The sequence below is a fragment of the Rhinatrema bivittatum genome, chromosome 1, assembly GCF_901001135.1.
Source record: "Rhinatrema bivittatum chromosome 1, aRhiBiv1.1, whole genome shotgun sequence".
Lineage (NCBI taxonomy): Eukaryota > Metazoa > Chordata > Amphibia > Gymnophiona > Rhinatrematidae > Rhinatrema > Rhinatrema bivittatum.
The window spans coordinates 683,930,626-683,943,467 of NC_042615.1; the positions used below are offsets into that span (position 1 = coordinate 683,930,626).

At 40.5% G+C, this 12,842-nt stretch overlaps 1 protein-coding gene across 1 annotated transcript in view; it reads right to left on the reverse strand.

The window, feature by feature from the left end:
* ZNF366 (zinc finger protein 366) overlaps positions 1-11,597 on the reverse strand; it is a 139,638-nt gene extending 128,041 nt beyond the window's left edge. Inside the window, exon 1 of the mRNA XM_029574683.1 lies at positions 11,486-11,597. The gene's annotated coding sequence lies outside the window, so the exon portion shown is untranslated. The remainder of the gene's footprint in view (positions 1-11,485) is intronic.
* Between the last annotated feature and the right edge of the window lie 1,245 nt (positions 11,598-12,842).

Here is a 12,842-nt window from a genome sequence, read left to right on the forward strand (position 1 = left end):
CACTTTCCTGTCTTCACAGTAAGGCTTTCCTGTGTTTGCTGGCTCCATTGCATTAGTTCCTCCTGAGTCATCCTTCTGCACATGGAGCCTAACTCTTATGAAGAGCCAGATATCAGCTGTACTATCTCCTCCTGCAGGCTCACGGAGGGGGCTCTTTGTATTGCCATGCTCACAGTGGGCCGCTCTTCATGCAAAGTCATCCGCCAACAGTGGCACCAGGCGCTGGTTCCTCCTCTTCCAGCAGGTTCTTGGAGCCTGGCTCTTCATGTTGATGTGCTCATGTGAGCCCACACGCTTCATGGGACTGCTGCAGTAGTGCTTCCTCTTCCAGCAGGCTCCTAGAGCCCGGTCTTTGCTGCATTACCAAGGTACCAAGGTACAATCTGCACCGGGGGAATTCTGCACAAATTCTGCATTGCGCAATAGTGCAGATTTCCTCCTGGAGTGTAATGGGGTATGTCAGAAGTTTGCCCGAACAGGAAAGTTTTCAACTGCTTTTTAAATGACGCAGTACATTTTATTTATTTTTATCTTAAAATTTATGTGCTGCCTTCTCCAAGGGTCAAGGCAGCTTACAGTACATGTTTTGTAAGGCACAGATGTTCCGGAAGGAAATTCCATAGTATAGGCTTTTCAACTGAAAAAGCCCTTTCACAGTTTCAGAAAGGCGATCGATGCATCGGGAAGGGACCTCAGTGTCCGTAAAGGGTTGTAAATACACAATGTGACACATATCCAGGGAGAGGCAACATTGAGCTTATGTATCAACATCACTACTTTGTACTTAATCTTCCACTGGATGAGAAACCATTGAAAAGAGAGAAAAGAACTGGTGTAATATGGCCATTAGACTCAAACCAGAGATGATACATTTGCCAGTAAGTTCATGTGCAATGAGTTGCGATAATCTAGGCCAGTCAGGGCAAATGCTTGAAAGATGGCCCAGAAATTATATGGATTCAGTAATGACTTTAGACTAAGAAACATTCGCAGTTTTAAATGAAAACAACCTTAACTTGGATCTGTAAAGATAAATCTAACTTAAGCATAACATCCAGATTTCTCACCTGAGATGCTCTCTTCAGTTGGACACCTTTATTTTATTTGTTGTGTTTTTAATTGTTATGCATAGCTTTGATTGGTCTATTGACCAGAAGGCAGTATGCAAGAGTTTTAAATAAATAAGTAAATAAAATAAATAAAATAAATACATTTGGGGAGTGGTTGAAGGATTGTGACTTTTTTCAGGCCTTCTGGTAATAAAGCCTTATCTGGGTAATTGTGTTACGATAGCGGAAATTCATGAGTGTCATACTGTAACCAAAACCAGATTTAACACAGGATTCACTAAAGGCTTTATGCCTTTTAGTAAATGGGGTGTTGAATCAGGAAATGACAGTTATGCTGAAATCAGTCATTAATGTGGCTTAGTAAATAGCTAATCCTTAATCCTTTGTCCACAAAATGCACAACCAAAGCTGTAGGAATATAGAGAGGAGGAAAGGAAAAAAATTACATGTTTCATAAAAAAAAAAAAAAAACAACCCCTTTAATACTGAAAGGGCCTGATTTTAAAAAGCATATACTCGAGTAAAACCCAGTTTTATACCACTAAATGCACATTGAGTAAGTGGGCTTTTGAAAATTGCTACAATATATGCCATTGAATTATCCATGGGATTTACTCACATAAGTGCACTTTATTTGAGGAAATGGCTTTTGAAAATTGCTACAATTGTAGTTACATTTACACGTGTAAATCCTTTTGAAAATTGCCCCCTGTGCTTTTACTTTAATTCATTGGTTTATATAATTTTCAGTATGACATCCTTATTTTCTTACAATCTAGATGCTAACATTAAGTCAGGAAATTGATTTGAGAGTTCTTGTGTTACGCTGTGCAGCCCGTGGGTCGACCCCGCAAGCTGCCATGCCCACCTCCATCACCAAGCTGTAGTCCTCTCCTGATGTGGCTCAAACGCCTCCAGCATACCGCCACCTGCAACTTCCTCTCTAACTCTCTCTAGGCATGCACGTACATAATTCGTACGCTCTTAAAGGGGCCGTGGTGAGAGAGGTCCCTGCGACGCTCTTTGATGACATCACAGGTCTTCCATATATAAGATGCCTCAGAACGCTGACTCAGTAACAGGTCTCCTGGAGTGCCTTGCATCCCAGTGCATGCTGCTTTTCTCCTGCATATTGTTCCTGCCTTGTTTTCATTTTCCTGTGCTCCTGCCTTGTTCATGCCTTCCCCTAGTCTTGTCTTGTCTGTCATGTTCTTTGTCTCTTTCTGTTTTCCCTCAGCTTGACTTCATAGATTCTAAACCTGCTTGGACTCTGACCTTCCCAGATTGCTGCCTGGACCTCACCTTTTGCTTTGGAAACCTGGACTTGGGATTCTCATACCTTGATTGCCCCAGGGACCCGCCTAAAACTTGCCGGTCACCAGAACCCAAAGGCTCAACTGCTATAGGCAAAGTTCCAGCCAGTCCCACCACAGGGCTTCTCCGCCAGCTGTTGGTGTGGGCCAATCACACCACAGCACCAATGGTCCACTTTTTCCGTGAGCATTACATCTTGTCTTTTAAAAATTGTGATGATTTCTCCAAATGTTTTTGGTTAAAGCTCACTGTCTTCAGAAAAGGGCTTTTCGGTCATTTTTGTGCACTATACTTTATTCACAATTTAGTAAGGTTTTTAGCACTAAAATAATATGCCCCAAAAATATTATTATTATTATTATTATTATTATTATTATTAAAACAGCTTATAGTCCACTTCTTCCATTAAAAAATTGCCAAGTGTGGATTACAATAAAATCATACATAAATTGTACATAAATCATTAGAAACATAACCTTCATGCAAATCCCTGCTGGGTGCAGGAGTCCTGGATTTGGGTCCATAGTTTCCTCTATGCTGAGCAAGAGAGCAATTGTTCATACATGTCGGAGCATTGCTCACAGGTTTTACATGGTCGCTCATATAAATCTTTCTTTGTGCTAAATTGCACAAACAGGGATATTCTCTCAAGTATCTATTGAACTTGAATCAAGTGGGGGTGGAAGATCTCAAATAGCACCTAGGGAATCAAGTACACCTAAGATTCCTAAGATTAATGTTGTTGATTCCTCAAAATCAGATCCTTCTAGAGTTATAGCTTTAAAATCTGCTAATATAACTCTAGAAACATTATGGAACTATATGGCCAAGCTAGACTTTCTTATAGTCAACTTAACTGAAGATGTTAGGCAAATAAATACTTCCTTAAAAGAGAATGTAGCTAAGATAGAAGATCAACAGGAGAAGATCAGTGATATAGATAACCGCATTAAGGCTATAGAAAATATTCAAGAACATCAGATAAAGAATGAAATGGTACTTCAAAGAAAGATTGAAAGTTTGGAGAATACTGTCAGAGCATTAAATTTAAGGATAACTAATTTTCCTATCTCTGATTATATTGGTCCAATTGAATTATTTAAATCTTACGCCACTAAAATTCTTAACATACCTGATCAAGGATACCCAGTAATTGTTAGGGCTTTCTATATAGGATTAAAGAGAAAAGGTCAAGAAGAAAAAATAATAGCTACTGATAGAGAGAAGGAAGTGACGGAGAAGGAACATCAGGCAAATATATCAATTAATATATCAGATTTGCTGCAGAAGTCTCAAGAAGAACTTGAGATTAAAAATAGAGGTACTCTCTTAATTCAATTTGCCTTCATAACTGATAACGATACATTTTGAAGTTATTTTTCCGAAACAGAATGAAAACATTTAATGGGCAGAAAGTTTGGATCTTCCCAGATTTAGAAAAAAAATACTCAGAATCGCAGAAAAAAATTTTTGGCCTTTAAAAAAAGTAGTTGATAAGGGGGGTTTCTTCCTGCTAAAGTACCCCTGTAGATGTGTAATCAAATATGGGGGGAAAGATTATTCTTTTCTGGATCCGGAACAGCTGAGAAACCTCCTTGGAAACTTAGATCTGGTTAAATAGTTTAGAAGGGGATTCTATTGTGTCTTACTTAAGTGGTAAATTACAATTCAGAAAATTTGCTCATTTTTCAGCTAGGAAAGATTCTCTATTTTCCTGTGGTTAGAGGACCATTTGCATCAATTTATTTTTCCTGTTAACATATTTTATTGGCTTAACTATTGATGTATATGCTCTGTAATTGCTAACAAGATATTTTAGTAATTCTTGTACTGTGAAAATTCATAAATAAAAAAAATGTTTTTTCTTTGTGCTAAAAACAGAAATGCAACACTAATACTTGTGCTCAAAAAAGGACTGTGCATATGAGTGAGAGCTCCCTTTCATCGCTTATAAGGACTAAAATTCTTTAATGATGTCAATTTTACAATGGATACCTCTGAATGTGCCTGTAACACCACTCCCCCACCCCAACCCACCTCCTGAAAACTCACCCTGAATCAAAGTGCCCCTTACAATGGTCCATATATAGCGTATCAGACTGAGCCTTACAAAGAGTCTCTCTCTCTCTCTCTCAACTAGGAGCTGTAGCAAAGTTACATGTGCTGGCTGATGAAAATTAGAGGCTACACACATCAGTCCTGGAACACCCATGCCCTGCCCCTTTTCTGGGTGCACATACATTAATGTACACACACCCTTCCTGGCTATTTAAAATTCATGTAGCTCACTTACGTGCATTCTGGCCATTTTTGTGCTTTTAAAATCTGCCCTAAATTGTTGGTTTAAAAAAATTGTTGCTCACACGAAAATATATGTGCACATACCTAGTCACCGGTCTAGGATGGACCTAGGAATCCCAAGCCTGGAAGAAACCTTAAATAATGTTTGACTCGTGGAAATACACAAGCGATGGATTCATGTATGGGTTTGAAAAAGTACCACCTTGCTACCAACGGAGGAGAATATATCAGAGTTTTTGTTTCATTTTTACCAGATTTTCTAAACACCATCATCTGTATCTGAAATGGCATTATGGACCCTATGCACTAACATTTGTGCTAAAATGTATTTAGTGTGCCCTTGCTAAGAATTCGAATGTGCATGCTGAAAGGTCACTTACCTGGCGGTGCACTATGATGCTAACTTTAGAATGAGTGCGCGAGCACCAATATATACTTGTATATGGGCATGTGGCCACAACTGCTGAAATCTTCTGCACAATTATGCATACATGCTATAAAATAGGCTTAGTGCGTGTATGTGTGCCCCTACCTTTAAGCATTTACACATCCAGCAAGGAATCATCAGCATTTACACTCAAGAGCCAGGACATTTTTATAACCTGCACGTGTGAAGGAATTAACCAGTTTAACCTGTTCATCCACCAGCTTGCCCAGTCAATCCCTAGGTCATCAGGTCCACCCTAGATCTTTTGCCTGCATTCCCCCGAGTTTACCCAGACCCTTCAAGTAATTCATATGTGGCTATAAATAATTTTATTCAGACTCCTTAGGATCAATAGCAGAAGTAAATTTGTGCTGAAATGAACCAGAGGTGCACCACGTTCGCTTCACTACATACGAGCATTTCTCTGGGCGCCACCCCAGAAAGCCAATGACCCACCCCTATTCTGCCCCGTTTTTTCTAGATGCGAGATATTTGCGCATCGATACTTGGGCGTGTACATGGCAGGTTTATACAATCGACCGGCTGCAAATAAGAGATACATACATGTGCATTTCCCATTTTTGGTGCACATATCACTTTCAAAATTCACCTTTAAGTATTTTAATGCATGAACTAAAAATTAGCCTTAACAATGCACATTCTCACTAAGCTAAAAACTATGGGGGTCCAACACTATGGGCCGGATTTTTAAACCTACGCACACACGGGGTACATTTGTGCTCGCTACCCGGCGCGCACAAATGTATGCCCAAATTTATAACATGCGCGGCCGCCGCACGCATGTTATAACCGGGGTTGGCGCACGCAAGAGGGTGCACACTAGTGCACCTTGCGTGCGCAGAGCCCTGGGGAGCCCTGATGGCTTTCCCCATTCCCTCCAAGGCCGCTCCAAAATTGGAGCAGCCTCGGAGGGAACTTTCCTTCTGCCCACCCACCTTCCCCTCCCTTCCCCTACCTAACCCGCCTCCCAGCCCTAACTAATCCCCCCTAACCTTTATTTCACAAGTTGTGCCTGCCCTTGGGCAGGCGTAAGTTGCGCGCGCCGGCCAAGTGCCGGCGCACGATCCCCCGGCACGCCCACTGTGCCGGAGGCCTCAGTCCCACCCCACCCCGCCCCGCCCCTTTCACAAAGCCCCAGGACATATGCGTGTCCCGGGGCTTTGTGCGTGTCGCCATGTCTATGTCTATCTGAGCACTAAACAGCATGCACCTGGAACAAAAATAGCATTTATCAGTTACACTGAGCCTGCTTAATTCCCTTGTTTGAAACCTGTAAAAAAAAACCCTTCATTGGGCATATGGGGCCGGCTGTCAGTGCTGAGGGGAGGAGATGAAGACCAACTCAATCCCAGGACAGGAACTAAAAGAGAGCAGAGAGTTCCAGAAGAGAGAAATCAGATGTCCCCATGGCTTGTGATGTGTCTTGCACTCCTTTTGTGTATTACCTTTCCTTTGTCCTTTATTCAAGTCTGCAAGTGAGAGGGTGGGTGAGTGAGCGCATATTTCTGTCCATTTGTCTTCAGTAGCAGTGAGGCTCTAGAAAGAGCAGGAGTGGGAACATGAGATTGATGAGAGAATGAGGAATGGAAGGGGCAAGGACTGGGTGGGTGTGGAAGGATCAAGAGAGGTAACTCATGATACAGGAGCGTGTAGCAGAGAGGAAAAGGGGAAAGGTTTTAGAACCAGGAGAGAGTGGAGACTACAAAAGGAAATCTACTACAGTGCAGAGAGGGAGGAAGAATTGATGGGACAAGAGCAGTTAGAACAGAGGGGTGCAGATGGTCCACGTGGCCCGGGTCAGGCCCATTGACACCAGATGGACAGCTCAGCAGGGGGCTGCAGGGATGGGGGAAAACCAAGGAAGGAGAAATTAATATAGCCTGGACTTTCAACAGCACTTGCATCATATGTTTGTGAAGGTGGAAGAGGAGGAAAAGATGGAGGAAGACAGTACAGAGGAGCTGGCAAAGGAAAAGGAGCAAGATGCTCTGTACCTTATGAAAGCAGTCCTACAACCATGCCCCTGCAGAAGAAAGCAAGCACATTCTGAAAGTGATAAGGAAAACTACACTGAGATCTGTGGGACAGGCGCCAGAAGAAAATCTTTGGCAGCAAAGGCTTTTGTAAAAAAGTAACATCAGACATCAGCAGCATTAGACTTGCTCATGGGACAATAAAATACATTAAACATAAATAAACAGGACATTAAATGGGCATTTTGACAAAAGAGCGGAAAGATCTGTGACTTCAGTTGCTTCTTTGCTTTTCTCTGCTGTTCTTCTGACTCAAGGCAGGTTTTACCTCCTCCTCTGTTTCTGACCCTCCATATTCCTTCTCCTCTCTGTTTCTCCCTCTGTCCCCTCTACCTCTCTGTCTCTCTTCTCTCTGGTCTCCTTTCTTTCTCACTCTGTCTCCTCCATCTCTCTCCTGTCCTCTATTTCCTTTCTTCATCTGCTCCGGCAGCCACATCTGCTGCTGTATCTTGAAACCCAGAAGTTGTTCTGTTGGCTAAGCCCTTAAAATAGCATGCAAGTTAAAGAGATGTCACCTAGATGGAGGCAGGTGTTCACTTTTAGACCTTTGTGAATAACAGGTGGAGGAGAACATTGCACGCTATTTTCTACACTTCTCACTAAAGCCTAATTTGCATCTGACATTCCTTCATTTGCTCATGCGTACAAACTGTCTTATGAGACTGAGTTAGCATTCATACTAGGATCTTTGTGAACAGGACGCTTTTACCCCAAGTTCATATGAAAGGGCCTTAGTGTACCAATAAACTGTAATGCTACTTAGGGCCCTGTGTCTTTTCACACACACATCAAAACAATTACAGATAGTCAGTGGTCTCAACATTTTTTCTGTGGTTTTCTTTAAATGAACCTAAAGCAAAATACCCTGATGATTCTGCAGTTTTCATGCAAAGTTTCTGCAGTTTCACAGCAGTCTTGGCTGTGAACCATGCATGGCAGTGACATCCAGTGGCAGGGGTAAAAATAGTCTTCATGCTGCTGTCCTTGATGGGACATTGGAATTTAACCAATTCATACCCTGTAGCCTGGGACTTACTTTCCACAAGTTAAATTCCACATATAAACATCTTTGACTTATCAGAAATTGATTTATTAGTATTTGGTTTGCTAGTGTTTCCTTTTAAAGGATGCTAAGCCATTTATTGCTGAATTTAAAAAAATAGAATATAATGACCTGAATGATATTCCTTGTACTTTAGGAGATCTTGCACTAGCAGTCAATATCCAGTATGTGAATCAGAAGAAATAGATTATGTACAGCAATGTTAAAGCTGACCTGACCTGAAATTGGAGTATCACAATTATAATGATTCAGCTGTGCTTTGACAGTGAAAGACTAAGTATAAACCTCTTACATATGCCTTTCATACATTAATCATAGATCACAGGAGAAATTCAACTTAGTTAATTTGTTGTACTCAGTAAGGATTTTCTGCCATGTAAGGGCTGTAGAAAGTAAATAAATGGTTACATAAAAGATAGAAATTGGCTAGAGAAGTACAAACAACTTTAGAATAATTCACTTAATGTGAAACATTTTACAAGTTCATAAAATCAGCTCAATGCACCTTTATTTTATTTATTTTATTTTTAAGGAACAATGTGCAACATCTGGAGCGGGTTTGAAAATCTGCCTCAGACCTTTGAAAACTCAAGTGTATTTGCTTGGTGTTTTCCAAAGTAGCAAAGAAGATTGTTTTTGAATTGGTTTCAGATTGTACAGATTAGATTTTCTTTGGGCTTTCCCTAGATCCACCAGGAAAAATCTGATGGATTTGTCCAGTGGATCTGGAGAAATTTGAATTTCTATTGCACCCAAACCAGGCTGAAATCCACCTGGTTCAAGTTGGACTTTGAATTGTTCACCTGTTTCGCCTTCAGGGCACACAGTTTCTTGAATGTTTTGCACGAAATATTATTGAAAAATAAGTTCCGTTTTTGTAAAATTATTTATCAGTCATAAGAATATTGCACTTATATAACATTTCTACCCGAAGTACAATACACACATGGTTTACACTCTATATGGTGAATTTTAAAAGAGATACATGCGCAAAAATTGGCAGAGATGCGTGCATATTGTGTCCATGTTTTATAAACCTCTCATAAACTCGCTCAAATACTGGAGCGCAAATAAATTGGTGCACTTAAAAAAGGGACAGGACGGGGCAGGGCAGGGACGTTCCAGGCGGGGCCAGCAGTTAAAAGTATAAGTTGCTATTTTATAACCAGCGCAAGTGATGTGCGTACAGCTGTTACCAGCGCGCATTTACTTCTGCTATTTATCAGAAGTAAGTCAAAATGACCCTCACAATAGCCAATTTCTGACTGGGTGAAGGGTCAGGGTAAACAGGGAGGAGTGCAGGCTGAATAAGTAGGGGGGGGGGGGGGTGTCAAGATGACCTAAAGAGAGACAGGACAAACTGGTGGACTAATTGGTGAAACTGATCATTTCCTGCACGTGCGCGTGTTACAAGACGTGCTGGCTTGCATAAATAAAAGCCAACAGAGGCTAAGAAATAATACACGATTGTCATTTCTTGTGCAAATGCTTAAAATTAGGGGCACACGTACATGCGAAGAAGCATATTTTGTATAATGCGCGCGCACTTGTGCAAATAATATAAAATACTAGCACAGGCGCACATATTGGCCTCGCTTTCCAGTTATTCTCCTTTTATCCAATCATATTTAGTATTCTTTCTTTGCCTCTGTAACCCTGATAATAATCATCAAGCTTGTAAGGTTACTCTCCCAAAAAACAAAAATTAACATGTATAGATATATATTTCCTAGTACTAATTAAAGCTTGGATGGCAATTGTGGTAGAAGAGAACACACATGTTAATTGCTCACTACACTTATTTTAAGATTCACAAACATGATGATTTGTCATTGTGCATATCTAAGAAAGCAGGCTTCCCCTTTTAACACAGTCAGTCCAGCTCAGTAAAGTTCACATTCAGATCACTTTCAGAAAATATTTGTGATGCCCTTTGTCTGCTGGGATGAATAAAGTGGAATAGACTGGGTCCAGTGTTGAAGTGAAGTATTGATATTTTAGCCAAAACACTTAACATATTTCAATTAAAGTTTACATTATGGAAGTTAAAAAGTGCAGGTCTCCGCATTTGAAACTGCTTTCATGTTTCTCTTGGTTTTTGGAGGTAAAAGAAGAATGAAGCCCCAGTTACAATAAAATCCTCAACCTTTGGAAGATTACTGCTGTTTGGAAGTAAACACATTTCCAAACTGAAGTTAAATGAAGGCCAATTAACCTTAACATAAATATGACTTTTGGTTCCACTTACATTTTCATTAAACTGTGCTTGTTTTGTTTTTTTAAAATACACTTTAATGTTTTTCATGCAATTGTTCACCATGGAGAAAAAAACCCCCACTTGAATATATGTACCCATCCTACTATTTGAAGTTATATATTTTTAATTTTGAAAGGATTTACCCAAACTGGCTCTGCTATAGCTTAAAAAACTGATTATGAATCAAAAGGTTTTTTTGTAAGCAGGCACTGGCCCATAATTTCACTAACATGGGCGTATAATCCCTTCTGTTTCTGTCATTTGCTATTAGATCTCTTTAAATACAGCCTCCAGCCGCCAGCAAACGGACAACTGTACCCCACCTTACATGGTATAGATAATTTATTCTCGAACAAGAAACACATTGCTGACTGAAACTCCAGTCCTTAATGAGTCAGATAAGTACCAGCTTAATTAATTATGCTTTTGTTTAAAATGAAATGCCTTTTGGGTCATGAGCACCAGGAAAAAATTCTTGTAGGTATGCTGCTACGAAGCTGCAAGTTTCTGTCAGAATGCATGCCTTGCCCTGTTTCCAAGGATGGATGTTTGCAAATTGTTTGCAGGCTTCTGAAGCATTTCTCCAGCCTCTCCTGTAGGTGAACCACAGTGGCTGCAGGAAAAACGTTGATTTGTGATTTAATGTAACTTTCCATTTTCAAATTCATGTCATGCTAAGGTACTGACATGAGCATGCCGACTGATAAATGTTTGGGTGCCAGCCTTTTATTCCTAACAAATTACAGCATGTTAGAAAACCAAACCTGAACGTAATCTGCTTTGAAGTGCCTGAAAAAGCGAAATATCAATCAACTAAATACAAAGAAATAAATAGAGGTAATTGCATCAGTTTGCAGCATCCCTAAAATCAGCAAACACTTTAGCCTTCTATATGGTTCGATGTACCATATATTTGCATTCACCATATTTTTTATAACCTGTACTTTTAAATAAAGCTGATTCCCCTAGCAACCAATGAAGCTGCCCCAGGTTTCCTACCTGCTCTTCAGTTTATCTCGCTCTCTTGTAACATGGATGTTGCAGTGAATTAAAGGAGCTAGCAGGGACAGCAAATAAAAGTGACTTAAGAAAGAGAACAGGAACAGTCATTTGGTTCTCTCTTTTTTTTTTTTTTTCAGATGAGTACCTTCGGAAAGAAGGAAGGAAGGGAGGGGAGAGGAAGTCAACAACCCTTAGCTTTCCTGAAAAAAATAAGGAAATGGCAGATAGACATCTTTTTCTTCTCAAACAAAAAATGTTTGGCAAAAAGAAATGAAAAGAATTCCACAAGTATTGTAGCCACTGCATTCATTTTACAAAAACCGCTGTAAACTGTGTGCGATTCCTTCAAAGCAAACGCATTTCATAAACTTGTTTTTTCCGAATTTAGCATTAAAATATGCACATCCTATGCATAAAATTGCAGTGACAATATTGGTATAGTGTAAGGGTTCATGGCTCTTAGTTCAAGAATGAAGAAAACAAGTCAGCTAGTCCCTTGTAAAAAAAAAAGCAGAATATTATATGCTACAGTAGCCTTCCTTTCTTCCTTGTATAATTCCTCAATTTAATTCTGAAATAAATACGAGATAGATTTTAAAGGCCCGGCAATTGGGGGATGCGTGCTCTAGTTAGGTTTGGGGGTGCCGACTGAATTTTAAAAGCCACCCAGAGGAGCGCGGATCTCCCACAACGCACAAATCTCACTCGATTTCAAAAAGTGGCAAGGTCTGGGTAGGATGTGGGCATCTCAGGGCGTGGCCAAGAGATGTGTGGGTAAATACTTATGTGCCCCGGGACGCACCCAGGTCTACTGCTGCGTAAGTTTACTTCTGCTATGGAGGAGGTGTAAGTTTAAAAAAACAAAAAAGCTGTTTCAGGGGGGGTTTAAAGGGTTTGCAGTAACTGGGGGGAGTGCCAGCTATTAAACCAAGGGGGTTTGGAGGACCTAACTGTAGACTGGGCAAACTGGTGAATGAACTGGTGAAACTGGTCATGGCCTGGATGCGTGCCAGTTTTAAAATACCCTGGCTTATGCACTAGAAACCGGATTTACACGGCTGAGCGCACACACACTTAAAACTGTGCATACATGTGTGCATGCCCTGGCTATTTTATAATGTGCACGCAGGTTATAAAATGGGCACATATTTGGCACGTGCCAACACACATGCGTCTACGTGCACTGCTTTGAAAGTTACTGTCCCTGGTTTTAAAGATTCTGCTGCACATTTCGAACCTCTGCATGCTTAACCAGTGTTTGCTTCGGCCTACCAATCTCATTAACCTATGGTCGCTGACTGTTCAGCACTGTGCAATTTTCTTAGTTATTTCTATGTCCAAGTACTCAAAAGAG